At 40.9% G+C, this 21,289-nt stretch overlaps 1 protein-coding gene and 1 pseudogene across 2 annotated transcripts in view; one reads left to right on the top strand and one right to left on the bottom strand.

Moving 5' to 3' along the window:
* LOC110346858 (uncharacterized) overlaps positions 1 to 21,289 on the top strand; it is a 137,009-nt gene that overhangs the window by 25,110 nt on the left and 90,610 nt on the right. The gene's annotated exons all lie outside the window — the stretch shown is intronic.
* On the bottom strand, positions 4,276 to 5,006 carry LOC101716385 (putative monooxygenase p33MONOX pseudogene; annotated as a pseudogene).

The raw sequence follows: 21,289 nt of genomic DNA on the forward strand, positions 1-21,289 counted from the left end.
TGGAAAGCTAGTTTTCTCATATATTAACAGTATATGTTTGGTCCAGTTTTAGTTTTTGCTGTTCTGTTTTTCTGGTTTGTTTGTTTTTTTTTGACAGGGTCTCACTTTATAGTTCAGACTGGCCTGAACTCACTGTGTAGCCCAGGCTGGCCTCAAACTCATGGTGATCCTCCTGCCTCAACCTCTACTGTTCTGTTTTTCTACTAAGCTCAGTGACTTCATCAAGATGTTTAACCCTGTGAATTTCCCTTCCATTCTGAGATAAGGAAAATAAGCTTAGAAGTCAGTTATTTCTCATATGTTTGGATTTGACAGAGAAGCCCTAGTGACAGCAGCTAGAAGTCTCCATTACCTTCCAGTGAGGATGAACAGGAGGAGACAAAGATGAGATTCTGAGGCATTACTCTGGCATTAATCCAGCTACCGTAAAATGCCTGGTGCCCCCTCCTTTTGACATTCTTGGGAGCTACAAACAAGAAATGAAAACCCTGGAACTCCCACCACAGAGCTCTGGCATGTGCACCTTTTTCTCCCTTCTCCCTTAAGCTACCATGCCACAGTCTGCAGAGGCCTCTTGAGGAGTGGAAAAGAAGCCATGCCTGACTCAGGAAGAAGTAAACAAGGCCCAATGAATGTCCTGGACTCTGGCCAATCACATTAACCATGCCCCCCAGGGAGAGCCTGTTGGGTTTGGCAGCCACGAGGAAATGGGGCACAAGTGTTTCCTCCCCTGAGATCTGTAGATTTGAACCATAAACCCCTCTGGTATAACCAACACGCTCGAGAGATAAATATTTGATGTGGGAGTGGGCATGGCAGCACATGCCTGTCATCCCAGCACACCAGGAGGCTGAGGCCGAAGGCCCGGCACAAGTTAAAGGCCAGCCTGGGCCTGTTTCAAAAAAACCACACACACACAAAACCAAAAAAAACAAACAAACCACACACACAACTGAGGTGAGCTTGGGGTTGTGGGTGATTTTGGCTGAAGCCATTGTCTCTTTAGTCTTTTTGTGTTCTTAGCCTATGAATTTTCACAAAACCTAGTTTCTCATAATTTCTCTTTAGAAACCTCAAGAAGGGCTGGGAATGTAGCTTAGTGGCAGAATGCATGCACAGGGCCCTGTGTTCAATCCCTAGCACTGCAAAAGGAAGGAAGGAAAGGAAAGAGAGAGGGAAGGAAGGAAAAAAGTAGGTGAAGAATTATCTTTAGGGTGTTTCACCTCCTAGATGCTGATATCTTCCATTTCTTTGAGAGTTATGTTTCAATGTCTTTCTTGGAAGATTCTTTTACTAGGACATAATTCTACTTTGACAATTATTTTCCTCTCAAATTTGTTTTTTTGGTGGTACTGGCAATACAACCCAGGGCCTTATGAATGCTAGCCAAGCACTCTACCACTGAGTTATATCCTCAGCCCTTTTTATATTTTATTTTGAGACAGGTTCTCATTAAGTTGCCCAGGGTGGCCTCCAACTTGTGATCCTCCTGCCTCAGCCTCCTGAGTACCTGGGATTACAAGTGTGTACCATCACACCTGGTTTAGGATGTTTCTCTTGTCTTTGTTTTTCTGTGGTTTCAGTATGATGTGTCTTGATGTGGATTTATTTTTATAATCTAGATTTGGATTCATTGAGTTTCTTCAGACTAAGAATTATGGTCTTGTTAATTCTGACATTCTCAGTCATAACCTTTCATATATGGCCTCTTGCCCATTCCTTCTATTTTCTCCTTCTGAAACTCCAAGATGTACACTGAACTTTTGTACTTTATTTTCTTTCATGCTTTCCATTTCTTTGTCTCTATGCACTCTGGGTAACTTCTTTGGGGCTATCTTCTAGTCACCAGTTCTTCAGCTACTAGGAGACTGAGGTTCCTTACATGTGTGAGGCTCTAGGTTTAATCCCCATCCTCCAGAAAAAAAGAGTAAGAAGTGGGTTCCATGGTGAGAGAACACCACAACAGTCTATTCCAGTTTCCTTAGGGCTCTAGATCAGACAGTCACTAAGAATCAGCTCATGTGTTGCTTTTATTTGAATATCAAGGGTTGCTGGCGTCTGGTTCCAGGGAACTTGCGAGGTGAGGACTCTGGCTTCTGCCAGGTTAGATTCATCGCTCCAGCCTAGCTAGTCCAGTATAGCCAGTCTGACCTTTTATAAGCCGGTGTCATCTCCGGTCAGACCATGCCATGCCTGGCTGAGACAAAGGGTAAAAGGTAATGAAGAATAGCTCAGACTTCTCTTCTTTGGTCACATTATTGTGTCTTCTCACCTTCTCTCCTGTCATGAAAGATTCAAATGAAAAGCAAAAACGAAAACTAGCAGAACCCCACACTCAAGTATTTTTCACATGCAAAGCAATCCCTAAAACATGTACTTGGAATCACCAAGGTTTCTCATGTAAACATTTAAATAACATGGCACTCTTTAAAACATGTGGTCCATATGTCATGTCATTAGATCTTTGCAGCAGCTCTCTAGGGTGAGGCGGTAATTACCAGGTCATTTTTACAAAAGGAAAAAGCAGCACTGTTTTACTTCAGCAGCTCTGGGTTCCACCAGTTTGAATTTCAATCCTGGCACATGGTGTAGGCTCAATAAATATTTGTGGGATGAATTCCATTTAAAATCTGAATGGATTTTTTGAAATTGTGATTCTTTGGGACAGTTTTAGAAATGAGGTCTCCTTTAAGTAGGAAGAAATCTCTTTATAATGATTTAAAGAAGTAGATTTTTATTTGGAAAAACTGAGTTAGAAATGGCTCAGTCCTAAAAACATGATGTCAAGCTATCATGTATTATAATTAATTACTTAGTTTGCTGTATTTTTTTTAGGCATGATAATAAAATAATAATATAATGAAAACTTGTTTTAGAAGTTTGAAGGGAAAAGACCCTTCAAATCATTGAATTAAATTTTTTTTGTGTCTGAGAAAGTAGTAAGGATTTTTATTGTCAAAACAAGAAAAAGACACAAATAAATTAATTGTGACAATTTTAGACTCCAGGGCTTCTCTATGGAAGATCAGTTCCTTATGTACACAAAATGCTACCTAAAACAAAAACAGCACAGGTTGGGGATTTAGCTCAGCGGTGCCGTGCCTGCCTCACAAGTGCAAGGTCCTGAGTTCAATCCCTGGTACAACAAAAAGAAAAAAGAAAAGCAATATCTGAGACAGTGTTCACAACAATGAACACGTACATAGTGAGGAGAAATAAAAAGGCAGTTTCTCTTTCCTTTCTTCAGTAAGGTATGTGTCACATAAAGGTAGGTATGAGCCTCATTTTAGTGAAAAATTCTTCCATTTACAGAAAAATTTTGAATTCTTGGACCAATCTCACCCCACAAAACTTCAGGCCCTGATCTGGCCAAAAATCAAAACATGACACATTCATTTTATATGAACCTAAAGTCTATAACTGTACTAACCATCTTTACACTAAAAAAAATTTAATATAAATATCTAGGGGTTAGGGGAAAGCTCAGTGGTATTGTGCCTTCCTAGCATGTGTGAAGCCCCAGGTTCATTCCTAGCACTGCCCCCAGGAAAAAAAGCTATACATATGTAATCAGTATGAAATCAGGAGACTGAATTTTCTCTATTAGTTTTCAACCAAATGGGACTTAAACTAATCTCACTTTAAAGTGCAAGAGAGGATAAGCAACACTGTTCTATGGTAAGAGGGAAGTATCTCTCCTGTGTCAGTGGCCCAGGAAGTACCAAGAGGCATGAAGGAATGGCTGCAGGACAAAATAATCTGTTAGGCTGACTAAAAAGCAAGGTGACTCCAAGTGAGATCCCTCCCTGGACTGGCTGCTAACTGTACCCAGATCTCAAATGTATCTTAGGTCCCAAATGATGAGCTGGAGCACAGCACCAGCATGGTCAAAAGGGCCAAAGTTAGTGCCCAAACAAGTTAGTGGGCACCTCTACACCATGATTTGTCAATGTTCATGTTGATGGTGATTAAATGTCTCAGTTTTGGACTAGCATAAACATTATTTACCTAGTAAGCAGTAATTGAAGTTCTTGTCGAGGGTACATGATACAAAAATAGGTTGCAAGGTCCCCCAAAATTACTGGTCAGATTTTTTTAGTCCAAAGCAGTACAAAATGGTTTCTTCCACACAAGTACAAGCTTTACACTGCTTCTCAAAAATTAACTGTATCTCCAGTGGTAGCCTCCATTTAAGAGATTTAAAAATATACCATTCCTATGTGAGAGCCAAGGGAAGTGGAACACAAGAAACCCTCTACCCTGGGATAGAAAACACTAGAACCCAGTAGGTGTGAGAACATTCAAGTCACGTGGTTTGAGATTATGGGTCCGTGGTGGTGGTTTCTTCGTTTCTATCACTGGGATGTTCATCTTGGGCGGCTTGAAGGTTGCTGGATCTTCAGCCATTCAGGTGGCCTGGGCACGGATCAGCCCCATGGGATTGGGCTTCTGGGCTCCTTTGTAGGCCTGGACAGCAAAACCTCCAGAATCAGACTTCTGGAGGGGTCTTGGTCCAAAGACATTTCATTTATCTAATGAGGTTCTATCCTTATCCCCACTTCCAGGATCCATGGTGCTAGGATTTGGGCCCATTAAAGCTGTACAGGAACCAGTCGTGAACCAGTCTCTGGACTTCGGCTTCGGGGAAGAATGAGGGGTGCTGCTTGGGCTGGACTGGGCTGATGCAGGCTGCTTCTCTTCTTTTGTCTCTCCGCTCTGCTGCTTTAGTTTATGGAGTGCTTTTACCACACGAAGGTACTTGGTCTCCTCGGTGGTAAGGCCCTTGTGTGGTATGTAGCCAGCATCTCTTAGCCCTACCTGTTGCTCGAAACACTGAATGCTGTCCTGGGTCTGTTCTTTCACCAACTCTGCTCTATCACAGGGGTCAGCTCCTGCCAATTCCATTTCCAAAGAGTCTTTGCCAACCGGGTAGTTAGTTTCAGCTAATGGTAGGCAGTAACAAGCAAGCAGAGATTATAAAAGATTGATCAGGGAAGAGGGAAGAGACCAAGAAAAGAATGTGTCATACAAAGACAAGGGAGAAAGTGTAATTGATTCAATTCAGCAGACATTTATTAAGCATGAATTCTGGGCCCTCCATCTTATACTAAATACACTGGTCTCCAAGATGAAAAAGACCTGGTCACCATCCTCAAGATGGGGGGCACAGAGACAGAGTGACTGGACTCCAGCTGAGAGAGAGAATAGGAAGAGGATGCTTACCTACTCTGTCTGAGAAGGCAGAAAAGGTGAGGCATGGCAAAATAGACCTTCAGGAGTGTATTAGGGTTCTCCAGGGAGGGAGGCCCAATAGAATATATATATGGAAATGAAAGGAAATTTATTAGGGGAAATGGTGCAAATGATCCAACTATAATAGCTGAGAAGTCCCAATGTTACAGTTGAGTAGGCCAAAAATAGTGCAGGTTCTTGTGTACAGGGAAATAATTGCCAAGCATTCACCTCCTAGTATGTATTAAGTAGCTACATTTATTGAAAATCACAGGACAGTAGTAGGAACAGGGAGAAGGGCAAAGGGAAAAAGAGGATGAAGGGAAAAAGGGACTTGAGTGTTAAGGGAAAGAAAGGGTCATTAAATTAAAATTTAAGTCAAAGCAATAATGCCATTGCTTAAGAATAAAATTTGGCATATGAAATTTGATAGTGAATTTAGCTGGATTAACTATAGCCATTTAAATTTGCTGTGTAATACTTGAAACTATCATAAATGGGAAAATAAAGACATTATTGATTGTACAAAATTAATAGTACTTTTTCACATATCTAAAACATTACAACAAAGACACACATGAGGGCGCTCTAACCAGTCAGAAACTTGGAGTTTGTATGCATTTGTTGCTAGGGAATAGATTTGAAGAAATACAAACCAGTACTATACTTTCACAGATGGAAAAATTAAAGCCCAAAGACATTATGACTTTACAATGACCTATTCTTTAGACTAAATTATTTAGATGCTAGATTTTTTTTTTTTTTGGTACCAGGGATTGAACTCGGAACCTTGCACTTGCGAAGCAGGTGGCACACCACTGAGCTAAATCCCCAGCCCCTGGATGCTAGATTTTTAAAAAATTGTACAGCAGTGCCTAGTCAATGAATTTATGCTATAAAATTTCAACTCTCATTCTTATTTAAAATTTTTACCCGTGGCTCAATATAATTTATTTTCATTCTCGCATGAATTTGGTGATAGCAGTTATAAGATGTAGGAAGAGAGCTAAAAATGTGGCTCAGTGGTAGAGCCCTAGCCTGATGCATGTGAAGTCCTGGGTTTGATCAATACCACTACCACCACCACTATCAAAAAAGAAGTACTCAGGATATTTATTTTAATAAAGTTTTGCTTTACAAAATGTAAAATGTGCTTCATTTGTGCTTAAAGCTGATTCTCATCTGATCACCTTTGCATAGGAGACTTGGTTTATTTCCCATCTCTTATATATTCTTCATTTATTCTTTGACTTTCATATAAGTATAAAGCTACCAGGCTGACCGCAGATTTTTCTAGAAAAGGGCTTATAAACACCCACAAAAATATTTTCTAGTGGTTGGGATTTAGCTCAGTGGCACTCTGCCTGCCTTGCAAGCGCAAGGTCCTGAGTTTGACCCCCAGTATCAAAAAAATTTTTTTTGCTAGAAAGAAGCTATGATGAAACTATAGAATGCAGATTTTTTAAAAATCCCTATGTATATGGTAATTTTTTTATTCATTAAGTTTATTGGTACATTTTAGGTCTATATTATGATCACATTCATCATTGGGACTTTGTACCTGAACATGATGTATCTTGGTTCTTTTTTTTTCCCATTCCCCTTCCCTCCCTTCAACCCCTCTACCCCTCCCTATTTACAAAAGCTTTGTTTTAGTTTTTTCCCTTCTTTTCTCATTTTTTTCTTTCTCTTCTTTCCTTTCCCCTGCCCCGCCGCCCCGGTCCCCTTCCCCTTTGCCCCTTTTCTTCCTTTTTCTCAATATCTATTATACATTTTGGTCCTCATTTACACTTTCAGTTTGTCACACCAGAGAAACAATTCAGTATTTATACATGTGTATCCTACTTATTTCACTTAAGAGCATGGTCTCAAGGTGCATCCATTTAGCTATAAATGTCTCTAGTTTATTATTCTGTATGCCTGAGTGGTACTCTGTTTTATTAAAAAAAAAATGTATTTTCTTTATTTTTTTTTGGTACCAGGGATCGAACTCGGGTCCTTGTGCTTTCAAGGTCTTCTTTTTTTTTTTTTAACCAGGCATAGTGGAGCTCGCTTATAATCTCAAAACTTTTAACAGCCTGAGGTAGGAGGATCATAAATTTGAACCCAGCCTGGATAATTCAGGATTTAGCAAGACTGTTTAAAACCAAAACAAAATAAAACAACTGGGCTCAGTACAAACAAGCCGTTAAAAACAAAAAACAAGCATTTCTTTAGTTAGTAATAATAAAATAACAGATTACAAACATTAAAAATTGTTTTTCTAAGTTTTGTCTATATTTAGTCAACTATACTAGTCAAGTGAAAAATTCAGTAGAATGCATATTACTTTATGGAACCTGGCCCTCCCTACCACTGTGTTCTCATCTCTTTTTCTTGTTCTTGTTCTTGTTCTTGTTGAAACAGAGTCTCTCTGTTGCCCAGGCTGGCCTTGAACTTCTGGGCTCAAGAGATCCTCCTGCCTCAGCTTCCTGAGGAGCTGGGTCTTGTTGTTATTTTTTTATTTTTTATTTTTTGTACCAGGGATCGAACTTGGGATCTTGCGCTTGCGAGGCAGGCACCGGAACCACTGCGCTAAATCCCTGACTGTCGTTATTTCTTATAATGCCCACTGAATTATAGTTACTGGCTTTCCTGAACATTAAGCATGAAAAGATTCTGTCTAGAACAGCACTGCCGTACTTCTGTTCCCTTTGTCTGGAACATTCTTATGAATTTATTTTCTTTGACCATTGGAATGAGAACTGTAAAATATAGGGCTTCATCTATCTAGTTCAGTGTCTCACAGAAAACAGATGGGATGTTCAAAATAACTTGGGGACATTTCATACACGGAATCATATATAATGTGATGTTGTCTTTTGTGACTAGCTTCTTTTAGCATAAAGTTTTCAAGATTCATCCATATTGAAGCATGTATCAGTACGCTGTCTATCTGTCTGTCTGTCTATCTACTTACCTATCTACCTACCTACCTATCTAGTCTTGGAGTTCTGAGGGTTGAGCCCAAGGCCTTCGCAATGAGCTACACTCCTCAGCCTTTTTTTTAAATTTTGAGACAGGCTTTCACTAAGTTGCTAAATTGTACAGGCTGAGCTTGAAATTGGGATCCTCCTGCCTTAGCCTCCCAGAGTGTTGGAATTGCAGGCATGCACCACAATGCTTTAGCTTTTTAATTTTTTTCTTGAGAGAAGGTCTCACTATGTTGCCCACACTGGCCTTAAACTCCTGGGCTCATGATTTTCCTACTTCAGCTCCTGAGTAGCTGACTACAGGCATGCGCCACTGCTATTTATTTATTTGTTTATCTAGGTAGTGGGCATTGAACCCAGGGTCTCAGGTATGATAAGCAAGCCTTCTACCATTGAACTACATCTCCAGCCCCTATATTTAAAAAATATATATTCTCTGTATTTGCAGATAAAGCCACCTCATATTTAGACAGAAAAATATGCAGAAATATATACGATATTATTGATAACCATACCTACAGGGAAGTAATTTTATGGGGAACTTCATTTTCTACACAGTGTATTTTTATAAGGTTTGAAAGTTTTTTTGTGAGCTAGTAGTTCTTTGGTTAGTAAGAACCAGATACAAATCTGTGGGGTGTGTTCCCAAAGGTTAAAGTAGTAAAATAGAAATGATGTTTAATTCCACCCAATGTTTTTAGATCAAAGCTTTCTTGCTGATACCATTAAAACAATCTGCTGCCTTTATTTTTTTATTTTATTTTATTTTATTTTTTGGTACCTGGATTGAACTCAGAACCTTGCACTTGCCAGTCAGGCGCTATGCTGCTGAACTAAATCCCAGGCCCATGCTGCCTTTTTTTGTTGTTGTTTTGGGGGTTTTTGTGTGTGTGTTCCAGAGATCGAACTCGGGACCTTGCGCTTCAAGACAGGCAGCGGCACCACTGAGCTAAATACCCAGCCCTGGTGCCTTTATTTTTGAAGGCATTAACTAAACTTAAATTTCATTAAAGATATTTACTTAAGTATGGTAGCATTTGGGATTGCCTGCTATGTTGGGGAGGGAGTGTAATGTGTGTTTGTGTTCACATATTGTTTAATGCTTTTTATCAGCTTTAGTTAATAAGCCTTCTGCAAACATTTTCAATGACTGCTTGCTAGTATATAATTTTATATGTTACAAATTAACCTCAGAGATTGTAACAAATAGTTTAATCAATTCACTGTGCTATTTACACAGTAGATTCTAGTTTATGTAATCTCTAGGAACTAGGATCCAGAGAGAACTACTAGGAAGCTATAAGGCTTTCTCATTTGAAAGAGCCCTTCTTCCTGGATTTCTGTGTTTTAATAGAGAAAATAGTAAAACGGCCAAATCCTGTTCTTTCTCTGCTTTGAGGTAGTGTAACATGGGGCTTCATTGCATCTGCTACTCTTGGCTCAACACAGGTCCTTGGTCAAGTGGTTCAAATCCTTCCTAGTACCATGACCTTGAGCAAGTTAGCTCATCTCTCTGGGCCTGGTTTGCTTGTACACAAAGTGATAAAACAGTCTCCTCCTTCAAAGGGCTGCTACAAACACTAAAACAGGAAATAGATGCAGTGTCTACAGGAACCCACCTGTACTTCATAGATCATAGCCAGTAGTGGTTTGCTATTAATGGAATTTTCTCCAGAAGTTTGAACTATGTCAGACACTGTTCCCAAAGTCTAGACTGAATCCAATCTGATGTAAGTAGAGTTGTAATCATAGTAATCTTTTCTTTCTTTTTTTTTTTTTTGGTATTGGGGATCAAACATGGGTCCTTGTGCTTGCATAGCAGGCAGCGAAACCACTGAGCTAAATCCCCAGCCCAATCATAGTAATCTTTTTTTTTTTTTTTGGTACCGGGGATCGAACTTGGGTCCTTGCGCTTGCGCAGCAGGCGGCGAAACCACTGAGCTAAATCCCTGGCCCTAGTAATCTTGAAGTAGTATTGTGAAAGTTTTGTTTGTTCTTTAAATAAAAAAGTTATGAAAGAAGTTGAAGGAAAAAATGAACAAAAACATGTATGCGTGTGAATATGTGTGTGTGTGTGTGTGTGTGTATGTGTGCGCGCGCGTGCATTTTTTTTTCCTCCCCAGTGTGGGGGCTCAAACCTAGGGCCTCGTGCACGCTAAGCAAGTGCTCCATGGGGGAGCTGCATTCCAGGGCCTGAATATCTAAGTGGTGGAACACTGTTCCACTCCACCTGCAGTCATCACCATTCATTGCTTCAAGCAAAGGGTGAGACAAGTGACAAGCTTTTAAGTTTGAAGAACTTGGGCTTTTGTGTTTCAGAAACCCAAGCCTTAGAAGGTTCACAGTGTAGAGTTCGTGCCCACAATGGTAGACTGGGGAGGCAGATGAAGAGCCAGGCTATCTGCTCCCCTCAGTGGGCTTGATTGGCAAGCCCTGAGCACAGGGAAGGGCCAAGATGAGGGAGGCACACAGGGGATGTAGGAGACAGCCCTGAGAGAGCCCACAGGCCACCTGCTCACGGACCCTGGCAGAAGGACCAGCAGAGCCGGAGGGCTGCGGTCAGGACCAGGACCAGGAAGGCGCCCCCTTCCCCCGGTCCCCGGGACAGCCCGGGTGTCAGGGACCGTGTCTCAGCACTGCTGGGCTGAATGCTTGGCAACCCAAGGGCTCCAGTGTCACGTCTGCCTCTGGGACTGAGGTGTGGCACCAGAAAGGCAGGGAAGGTATTCTGCATTTACTGTGGTGACTTCTGCCTTTGGGTAGACCGGGGGCTCCAAATAGAAATTAAGTGCAGTGACATGAAAACAAAGTTAGTTTCTTATACTCTCGAGTTAAGACTTTGCACTTGATCTTAGCCAAAGGCCGAGAAGCGATTCGATGGATTTAAATCCATAAAGATCCAAATGTATTCCTAAGGCCTTACCAGGGTGTTTTGATGCCATATCCTCCTTGTGAAAAAGAAAAAAAAAAAGAAAGCGTGTAATATGCTTTCTAATGTCATAACTAGCAAAAAAAAAATGTCATTGTCCACTAGGCTGAGCCCCTGTTAGATAGTGGGTAGATGTTTTAACTAAACCTCTCTAGAATTAAAATACGTAATACTTTGATTTATACCCAACAAAAATGCATACTTATCTCGGTGTGAGGGTGCACAGTTATAATCACAGCACTTTGGGAGGCTGAGGCAGGAGGATCACAAGTTTGAGCCAAACCTGGGCAATTTAGCAACTTATTGAGACCCTGTCTCAAAGCTTAAAATAAAAAAGAGCTGGAGATGTAGTTTAGTATAAAGGTCCTGAGTTCAATCTCTAGTACTGAAAGAAAAAGCATACTTATATTCACTGAAAGGTGTGCTTGGGAAGGTTCATAGCAGCAGAAGTTGTAATAGGTAAAAGTGGAAATTAACAAAATGCTCACCACCCGTAAGTGGCTAAATCATGGTCATTTACACAATGGAATAGGGCCGGGGATTTAGCTCAGTGGTGCTGCCGCCTGCCTCGGGAAGCAAAAGGTCCCGAGTTCGATCCCCAGTACCAAACAATAACAACAACAACTACACAATGGAATAGCACATAGCAGGGAGAAGGAGCAAACTACACGCAGTGGCACAGCTACTTCTCACAGCCCCAAACTGCGGGGAAGAAGTCGTTCACAAAAGCACTAATGCTATCCCATTTGTCTAACATGTAAAATCAGGCAGAAGTAATTCATCAAGTAGAAGTCTGGAGAGTGTTTACCTCACACAGCCAGTGACTACAGACAAATGCAGGGGCTCCTGTGGAACTGGTGACATACATGTCTTGGTCTGGGCAGGGATTGTATGGATGTGCTCACTTTATGGAAATTCACTGAGCTTTATGCCATGTGTGCCTTTAAAAAAACACTATGGCTATTATGTAGACCCTCTTCCTCGTGTAAGTCAGTGGTGTCATTTCCAGGGTGTGATTTGTCAAAAGCAGAACAATATGTAAAAAATACAAGCTAAGTATTGAAAATGTGATCAAAATTAAGAGGTTCCTCCCCCCTTTACATTACAGTGGTGACTTGCAAGTGCAAGGTCCTGAGTTCGATCCCCAGTACTAAAAAAAGACATTATAGTAGTGATTATCTTCTACTTGAAGGATGATGGATTGTCCGAGATATTAGAGCAGTTCTGGAAAGACTCTTGAATTTGGACGAAGACTACACTTTGGAATACTTGGGAGTTAAAATGATTTCCATGTAGAGATGCTAAATAGTCTAGACTTGCTTGATGAGGATGGGCTTCTTCGAATGCCACCATGTTAGAGAATTCGGCATTCAGTGCAGCAGGGAAAACTTAGCACTTTCAATCTGGCTGGCTTGTGGATGGAGACTGACATGTTAGATTTAGTACAACTGTAGAATTAATGCTAAAAACTCCCACACTGCACAGTCTTCCCATATGTTACATAAAAATGCTATATAGTTTCTCACTCCAAAGCTGCTATATTAGGGTGCTAGCTGATTTCATGCCTTCAACTTGCTTAATGTTTTCATTTATATACAATAGAGGTTTATACCACATCAGTCAAACAATATATTGCAAAATAATTTATGGTAAAATCATAATAAATTTATACAAAGTATTGATTTAGCATTAATTTTCAAACTGTGAAAGTCAATGAACCATAAATCTGTAAATAAATTGGTGAAGCAAAAGACATAAATGACAAAAAAAAATTAGTCTCTGTGTTGTGTATGTGCTTTTCAAATAACTATATGGGGAAAATATATGGGAGGAGGCTTCATAAAATTTTAAATTAGTGACATCAAAATAATATAATGCACAAAGAAATAGACCATCTCAATAACATTGTGAAGAAAACCACCCAAGAATCTGGTTCATAGTCCCAGTGTACTGGCAGCACAATTCAGTTGAACGATGCCCTGCAAAGGGAAGCATCTTCACACCCTCGTGCTTCCAAAAATTTTGGAGGCAAAGCTATAGCACAATCTATTTAATTCTTGGAATACCATGTTTCTGTTTGTGTGCATATGTTTGAATATCTTTACTATTTTAAAAGCCCACATGGAAGACATCACCTTGGCACTATGACAGTCCAGGCAGGCATTTGAATCCCTGTACTACAGTCCTTTTGGGGGGGACCTTGTGTTTGCGAGGCAGGCGGCGGCACCACTGAGCTAAATCCCCGGCCCTCTACCATATTCTTCATAAGGAACCAATCACCAAGCTTGGGTTTCACACCCTCCCAGTACACTATGATCTGTTTTGTTCTATCCTTGACTGGTTGCTTAGAGATTATGGCAATGTTTATAGTCCAGTTTCCATTTTGTTCAGAGAAAAACTTTTTTCTGACACTATATTTATATTTACCCTGGGGAACTGGGGTAGGAAAGTACTCTACCACTGACCTACAACCCAAGGCCTTCCAAGTTTTTAAAAATGTGTTTTTTATTTTGAGATAGAGTCTCATTAAGTTGCCTAGACTGGCTTCTAACATGTGATCCTCCTGCCTCAGCCTCCTACTGCATCCCCAGTAGCTGGGACTACAAGTGTGCACCACCGTGCATGGTTTTGCCAGGCTCTTTGCAGCCCAATTTCAATAGTGTCAACTCGGCACAAGAGAGACCCAACAAGAGAGTGGCAGTCCGGTGGCTTGGGCAAACATGTCCTTCATTTGACACATCTGATTGATACACAATGTCTTCACTAGGTACTATTAGTGTGAAAAAAAAAATCAAGGTTTTCTTTGGGAAAGTTATGACATAGGGTGTGCATCGCCATCAAGAGCCTGTGATGTAATTGGTTAAACTAGGGTTAGTAGGTTTAGTTCACGTGGCTGCCGATGGCCCAGAGGCCGGGAGACTGGGATATGTGAGGCCTGCTCCTGTGGTCTGATTCCAGGCCCTGCAGTGCTAGCCCAGCAGACTGTGCTGACTGAGAGGGAAGCTGTGGATCACACAGGAAAATTAGGAGCATGGCCGGGGGTGCTGTGAATGCCGCACAAGATCGCACAGGTCCTGGGGTCCCCACTCCTTTGGTCTGCAAAGTGATCGGTGCTCCTGGGAGTTGTGTGCTACACAGCTTGTGCAGCTGTGTGCAGTCACACTAGCTGTGCTTGGGGAGGGAACAATGAATGCTAGAGAGGTAAAGTACAAATGTCCACTATTCTGACTAACCACGTTTGCTTGCGTACTTGATTCCAAAAGGCTCAAGAGAGTACTTATGATTCTCTCTGTTCTTTCTTCCCCTTAATCTCCTTGTGTGTTTGGTTTCTGCCCCAATGGTTTGTTACTCTCTTTTTCCTGCTATGATGTACATAAAGGATGATCGTTATATACTGTCACAGCTGGATACGCACAACTGGGAGGTGAGCTCTGGAACTCTCCTCCTTGCTCATCACATGAGGTGCCTTTGTGGACTCCTTCGAGGAGAGCCATGGGCCTGCTGGGCAGGACAGTGTTCGTGTGAAACACAGTGAGACCCTCCCTCTCTCCAAGCAGGACAAGTCAGATGGGAAATGCTTAGAGGATCTCTAGAAACAGTTGTGGGGGCGCCTGCAAGAAAGGGCACCTGGCATTTCAGTGGCCCAAGAGGATATACATGCAGGCAGCCCTCCTGATCCACCACCTGGCCTGTGCCTGGGAAGAGCTAATGGGAGACAGAGACAGAGACAGAGACAGCGACATGGTCTGGACGAACCACCTGCGTTACCTTCCACCATATCAGGACGAGGATGCAAGCAATTCCCAAGGCAACCTGCAGAACGCAGCTGCCAGCCCAAGAGAGCTAGCTGGCTGAAGGTCTCCCAACACCAGATCTACTCCAAACTGGGAAACGAGCTATGACAGAGCCCCACCAGGCTCTCTAAAGAGGGACACGGTAACCTCAGGAGGCAAAGAAAAGTGGGGCACCTGCCACACTGAAGGTACCTCTGGCCACCATGATGGTTAGCTGCCCAAATCGTCATTCAAGAAAGATTTTAGAGGCAGAGTAGTTAGTTGACAGTCTTGGGCTACAGCATTTTGCGATGCTGCATTGAGCTGGGGCCTGTGCTTCTCCTGGGTAGTAGCCCCCAGTTGATGACAGAACACAGCAGGGACACTAAGGCTGGCCACTTTCACCCAACACAAGACCCAGCTAGCGAGCAGTCTTTGCCCCAGAGCTCCTGCCTCTCCCGCCTCTCAGCCAAGGCCAGTGGCCATACAGAGTCCAGAAGAGAGAGGGTAGAGCTTAAAATCGGTGATGAGATAGATTTGTTCTCAGGAGGAGAGGAATGGTTTCAGAATGGCAAGTTCCAGGGGAAATAAACAAGAGACAATTTTGAGAGGGCAAGAGAATATGGGTAGCCAAAAAACTCAGCTCAAATACACATATGTACCTATAGGGTTATATGTACATGGGCACTCACAGAGGTATAGCCTTAAATGAAGTAACTGATTGAACAACCACAGATTTCTTGTCTCTTGAATTTTAATCACACCTATATAGAGTATTTCTCTAACATTACGACAAACTTATTTCAAGCCAACCAGCCAATAAAATGCTTAAATGGTAAAACATGAAAACTATTTCCATTGAAATCACCAGTGTAGCTGGGGATGTAGCTCAGTGGCGCTGCACCTGCCTGGCAAGGTGTTGATTCGATCCCCTGAACCAAAAAAAAAAAAAGAAAGAAAGAAGGAAAGAAAGCAAGCAAGCAAGCAAGCAAGCAAGCAAGCAAGAAATATTAGCTGTTTGAGATGATGCACACTGCTGGTCCCAGGTGCTCAGGTGGCTGAGGCAGGAGGATCACTTGAGTCCAGGATGTTGGGGCCAGCCTGAACAACATAGCAAGGCGTTCTCTCAACCAAAACAAAACAAAACATCGCTAAGAAAGACTGAAAATTAAAAAGACGACCCAATATAAAGTATGACCCTGGATTATCTTTTATTATAAAGGACACTGTTGGGAGAATTGATGGAATATGAATAAGATTAGACAATAGTGTTGTATCAGTATTAATTTCCTGATTTTGATCATTGTACTATGATTACTGCAAGAGAATTCCTTCTTTTTAGGGGAAACACAATGAAGGATTGAAAAGGCATAAAGGGACATCATATCTCTATGATGAAAATGTTCAGAGAGAGGGAGATGGACGGATAAAGCAAATGTGATCAGATGTTAACATTTAGGAAATCGGCATGAAGAGCAGAGGGAGGTCTATGTGCTCTCTTTGCAACTTTTGTGTAAGTCTAAAATTATGTTAAAAATAAACACAGAAGGAGAAAAAATGTCCAGTGTAATAGTTGTTAAAATACATATTGTGGGGCTGGGGATGTAGCTCAGCAGCACAGCACCTGCCTGGCAAGTGCGAGGTCTTGAGTTCCATCCCGGGTATCAAAAAATAAAATAAAATAAAATAAATCTGTATCATGAACATAAAGATTAGAAAGAAATATATTGGACTTATCTTTCCTTTTTTTTGTACTGAGAATCGAACTCAGGACCTTGTGCTTGCAAGGCAGGTGGTGACACCACTGAGCTAAATCCCCGCCCCTGGACTTCTTTCTCTCTCTTAATTGAAGAATTTTGAGTGGTTGTTGGTATATTCTTTCTTTCTATGAACTGTATATATACAATGATTATTATTCTTAAACAGACCCACTTGTGCTACCATTTTAATGCATATAAATAAATGCCTATAAATAAAATAAATTCTTTTTTCTAACTTGTCTCTGACTCTGTTTTTTTTGTTGTCCATTTTTTGTTTGTTTGATTGTTGGTGTCGAAGATCGAACCTAGGGCCTCATACGTGCCAGGCTAATGCTTTCCCGCCGAGCTGCACCGTCAGCCTCTCTGCTAGTTTCAATGCTTATATCAGTTCAGTGATTAAAGAATATTTTTTCATCTGCAACTAACTCGCAAATGATTGCTTACTTGCCTGCATCAAACAATCACACAAGTGGAGTGAATAATAGAGAATTCTGATCTTACTCCACTCCAACCCATAGCTATATTGGAAAAGTTGGATTTATAGATTACTAATTTCATATTTGGGCTTAAAAGAGTAACCTAAATCATTTACTAATGTCATATTAGTTCAATTTAGTACACCTTTAAGTGAAGGAAAGTACTAGATTGCTATGAACTACCAAATTTATGATTCTTCTCATATCGGTCTTTTTAATAGGGAAATATTCTGTAGAGGTTTCATAGAACCTGGATTCCACAAAATCCAGGCTATAGATTTCCTATCTGTAAATCAGCAATTTGATCTTTCTATGGGTACATTCTGCTATAAGCCTTGTAATAAATTTAAATTTAGAATGATGTGATTTTATATTCTTTTCAATAGAACCATAAAATCGTAGTGCTGAAGCTGGTCAGCTCAGCCTCCTGCCTCTACGCAAAACCATAATTAAGTCATTCTAGACAGGTAATTGTCCATTCCAGGGAGTCTCTAACATGCTCAGTAATCCATTTCTGTAATATGATCTTTCACTGGAAACTTCTTTATTTTTTCCAATTCTAGTATTTGCCTTTCAGTTTGATCCTATTTCATCTGACTTTCTGCCACATATAGGAATTTCTCTTCTTGTAGAAGCTTACACAATACACGTTCATATGCCATCACCCCATTTTACTCGCTATCATCCTGATGAGAAAACATTACTTCATTTCATATTCATCATTAATGTTATTTGCACATATTAACTATGTTTTCTTTCTTCCATTTGATCAGAGTGTAATGGTTTGCTATTACATTGCTCATTTAATTGGTATCTGTATACGGTACAGAATTTTGACAAACCAAAAAATGACCTTCATGTATTTATCTGTAATTTCTGACCATACATGATTATAGCAATTTTAGCTTGCACAGATGACTTAAATTGAGTTGAATTATTGAAGAATGTCGAATTATGTAGATCAGAGGATATCATCATCATCCCCTGTGTCTCTGTGATTTCCAGTCAACTGATGTTGACTGGTGGTCGGATCTGACACAGTTGAAGGCTGAGGGTAGAAATGAGCACAAATAATAATCTGGTCACTACACTCCATCTCTCATTTATAAAATACACATTGAGAAGGGGACAGTGTTACTCTCCTATCTGGACAGCACACAGAACCACTTGTAGATCTAAATCACCGGAACATTGCATACAAGGAAGCATGGGTTCTCATTAAAGCAGCCATATCAGAGAGATGGAGAAATATCCAAGGTACCAGGCATAGAGGTTATGGAAAATGGGAAATGGCAGGAGACAGGACTAAAAGGGACACATGATGACAGAACTTGTATGCCATGCAAGAAAGTTTACATTTCATCCTTCAGAGTTCATTGAAACTTTATGCAGGGAAACTGAGGAAGTGTTGTCCAGGCTTAGATTTTAGAACAATGCTCCACAGGAAAGCAGTGGAACTGACAGGGTGGGCAGGGGATGGCAAAGGCTGATCTGAGGCAGTGATGTGGGAACAAAGCAAAAGGGGAAGAGTTGAGATGTTTTGTTTTGTTTGTACCTGTGTCTTTTTTTTTTTTTTCTGGTACCAGGAATCAAACTCAGGACTTTGCACTTGCCAGACAGGCAAGCTCAGCGCCACTGAGCTACATCCCCAGCCCCTGTTCTGCTTTGTTTGTAGTGGTGCTGGGGATTGAACCCAAGACGTAGCTTAGACTTGCATAGTTGATTGAATATGGAAGGAGAATAAAAGGAAAGGATGACTCTCAGTTTCTGATTTACACCTTGGATGGGTTTGATGCTAGGGATTTCTACAGTGATGCCTCCTTAAGTCATTCCATTTAGGGTTTCCTCTCTGAATGCTTCTTGGTTGATAGTAATGGGAAAAATCTCTGGGTATCTTTTTTTTATATTTTGGTACTGGGGATTGAACTCAGGACCTTGTGCTTGTGAGGCAGGTGGCGGAACCACTGAGCTAAATCCCCGGCCCTCCTCTGAGTATCTTAAATAAAAACATAATTATGGAAGGTGTGTGACAGAGTGCTTGTGGTTATTCAATTTCTGTTCTTTTCTTTTTGCTCAGTAATCAGAATACGTCACACATGACCTGTGAAATAAAGACCATCTTTCCCAGCCTCCTTTGCAGCTAGGTCTGGGCTTGTGGCTGAGTTCTGAGCAACTGGACACAACTTCCTGGACTCACCCTTAGAGGGTGGAAGCAGACACTCTTTCCCTTTTTCCCCTTCCATGGGAGATGGCTGGAACTCCACCTTGGCCCATACCTCACAGATGGCAAAACAGACATCCAGAAGCACTTTGGATTCCAGGTGACTGCAGCCTCCTAAATGCGTATGTCCGGACTGTTACATGAAAGAGAAATAAACTTGTGCCCTGATTAAGTGCTCATTATTTTTGGTTTCTGTTACATGGAAAGGAATCTATATCTCAATATAGAGGTAGGCATTATGGGCTCACCAAAATGACAGACAGCCTGAAGGCTGGAAAAAGTTGGACACAGGAAGCCATGGAGATGAGACATCAGAGACCACATAATTGCAGCACCATATGCTGCTTCCGCTAGCAAATGGAGTCCTGGATTTCAGTCTTTGGTTCACTAAGAGGCAGAATTCTGGCAAGGAGCATTTTATTGCTCAAGTTACGATGTGTGTCTGGTCCAAAAGGGCATCAAAGGGCAGCTGGGAAGGCCTTGTGCTTCTGCGCTGGGCATCAGCATTGGGAGGTATGTGCCAAGGACAGCCCAGACGACAGTGAGACCTACAGCACAGAATCCCTCCACAGGAAGAGCGAGCTGGACAAAAGAAGGAAGGGGAAGATGCTAGACAGCCAACAAAACAGACAGACATACAGACACCCTAACAAATGTCCACTGCATTTGACTTCTCACACCTACTGAGTCAAGGCCCATTAGGAGAGGCCATCATGATTTATATTCCCACTTACCCTAAAATTTTCCTATTTCAGTGGGTCCATTTGACCACTTTCTGCATGCGGATTTTCTTTCACAATATCCTTACTTTAAATGGCACACACTTATCATTTCTTCTTCTAAATTCTGTGTAAGCAAAGATATTCACAAGCTGCTTGTAGTGCTCATATGCTGCACCCTCCTCTTTGGCAATAACATCTGACAAATAATGGCAACGTTGTAGAAAAGCTACAATCAAACTTCTTTCTTTGGATCTTCAAAATACTTCTTAAGAATAGCAAGAGCATTTTCTGTGTATAAAAAGAAACTCTTAGCGGCTAAAATGTTATTAGTATTCTTTCAAAAGCCAGTATCAGTCATGGCAAGTTTGTATTTCAACATGACATTTTTATTGCATTTCGGGGGGAAAAAGACACAAAGAATTCAACTTCTTAATTTATTTTAAAGAAGAAATTGAACTATTTTTCATTAATAGGAAGGCTATCAGAAGGGCCCAAGATGCAGTTGTCAAAAATGCATTTTTTTTTTTTGGTAATTGGATCAATCTCATTATTGTTCTGTTGCCATTATCTGCCAATTTCTGGAAAAATATTCCTAATATGTGCTTTATTAAATGCCTCCCAAATAACTAATATTAACTGAGATGCCAATAATTTATATATAGCCTCATTCTTGCTCGAGATTCTATGAAGAATCCATTCACAGTCACATAAAATAAAACATCTGGTTTTGCTCTTATTCAAACCTGATGTAGAAGTTATTATTTAACTACTGGAACTTTGCACTTTTTGAAAAATTTAGGATACAAAGTCTCACTATGCTGCCCTTGCTGTTCCCAAACTCTGGGCTCAAGTGATTCTCCTGCCTCAGCCTACCAAGTAGCTAGGACTATGTACAGTGACATCACCACTGGCCCAGCTCTGTACCATTTTAAATGAAAAAGCATATGACCTGTCAGAAGAATTTGTTAAATAATTGTCTTCTATGCTTATGAAAAATTCAAAGAGTGTGAAAATTAGTCCTAGGACTACTCTCTGAAGATGTGATAGTTGTTTGTGTTTTAGGTTCTTTCATGCAATTGTAGCTGTTTTGACCACTGGTTCATTTTTAATGAATCATCTTTTATTTTATTTTATTTTTTTAGTGTTGGGGATCAAACTCAAGGCCTTGCTCATGCCAGGAAAGTCCTCTACCACTGGCTACCCC

The sequence above is a fragment of the Heterocephalus glaber genome, unplaced genomic scaffold (assembly GCF_053883595.1).
Source record: "Heterocephalus glaber isolate CG9 unplaced genomic scaffold, H.glaber_assembly_v1.0 deba00001564, whole genome shotgun sequence".
In the NCBI taxonomy this organism is placed as follows: domain Eukaryota; kingdom Metazoa; phylum Chordata; class Mammalia; order Rodentia; family Bathyergidae; genus Heterocephalus; species Heterocephalus glaber.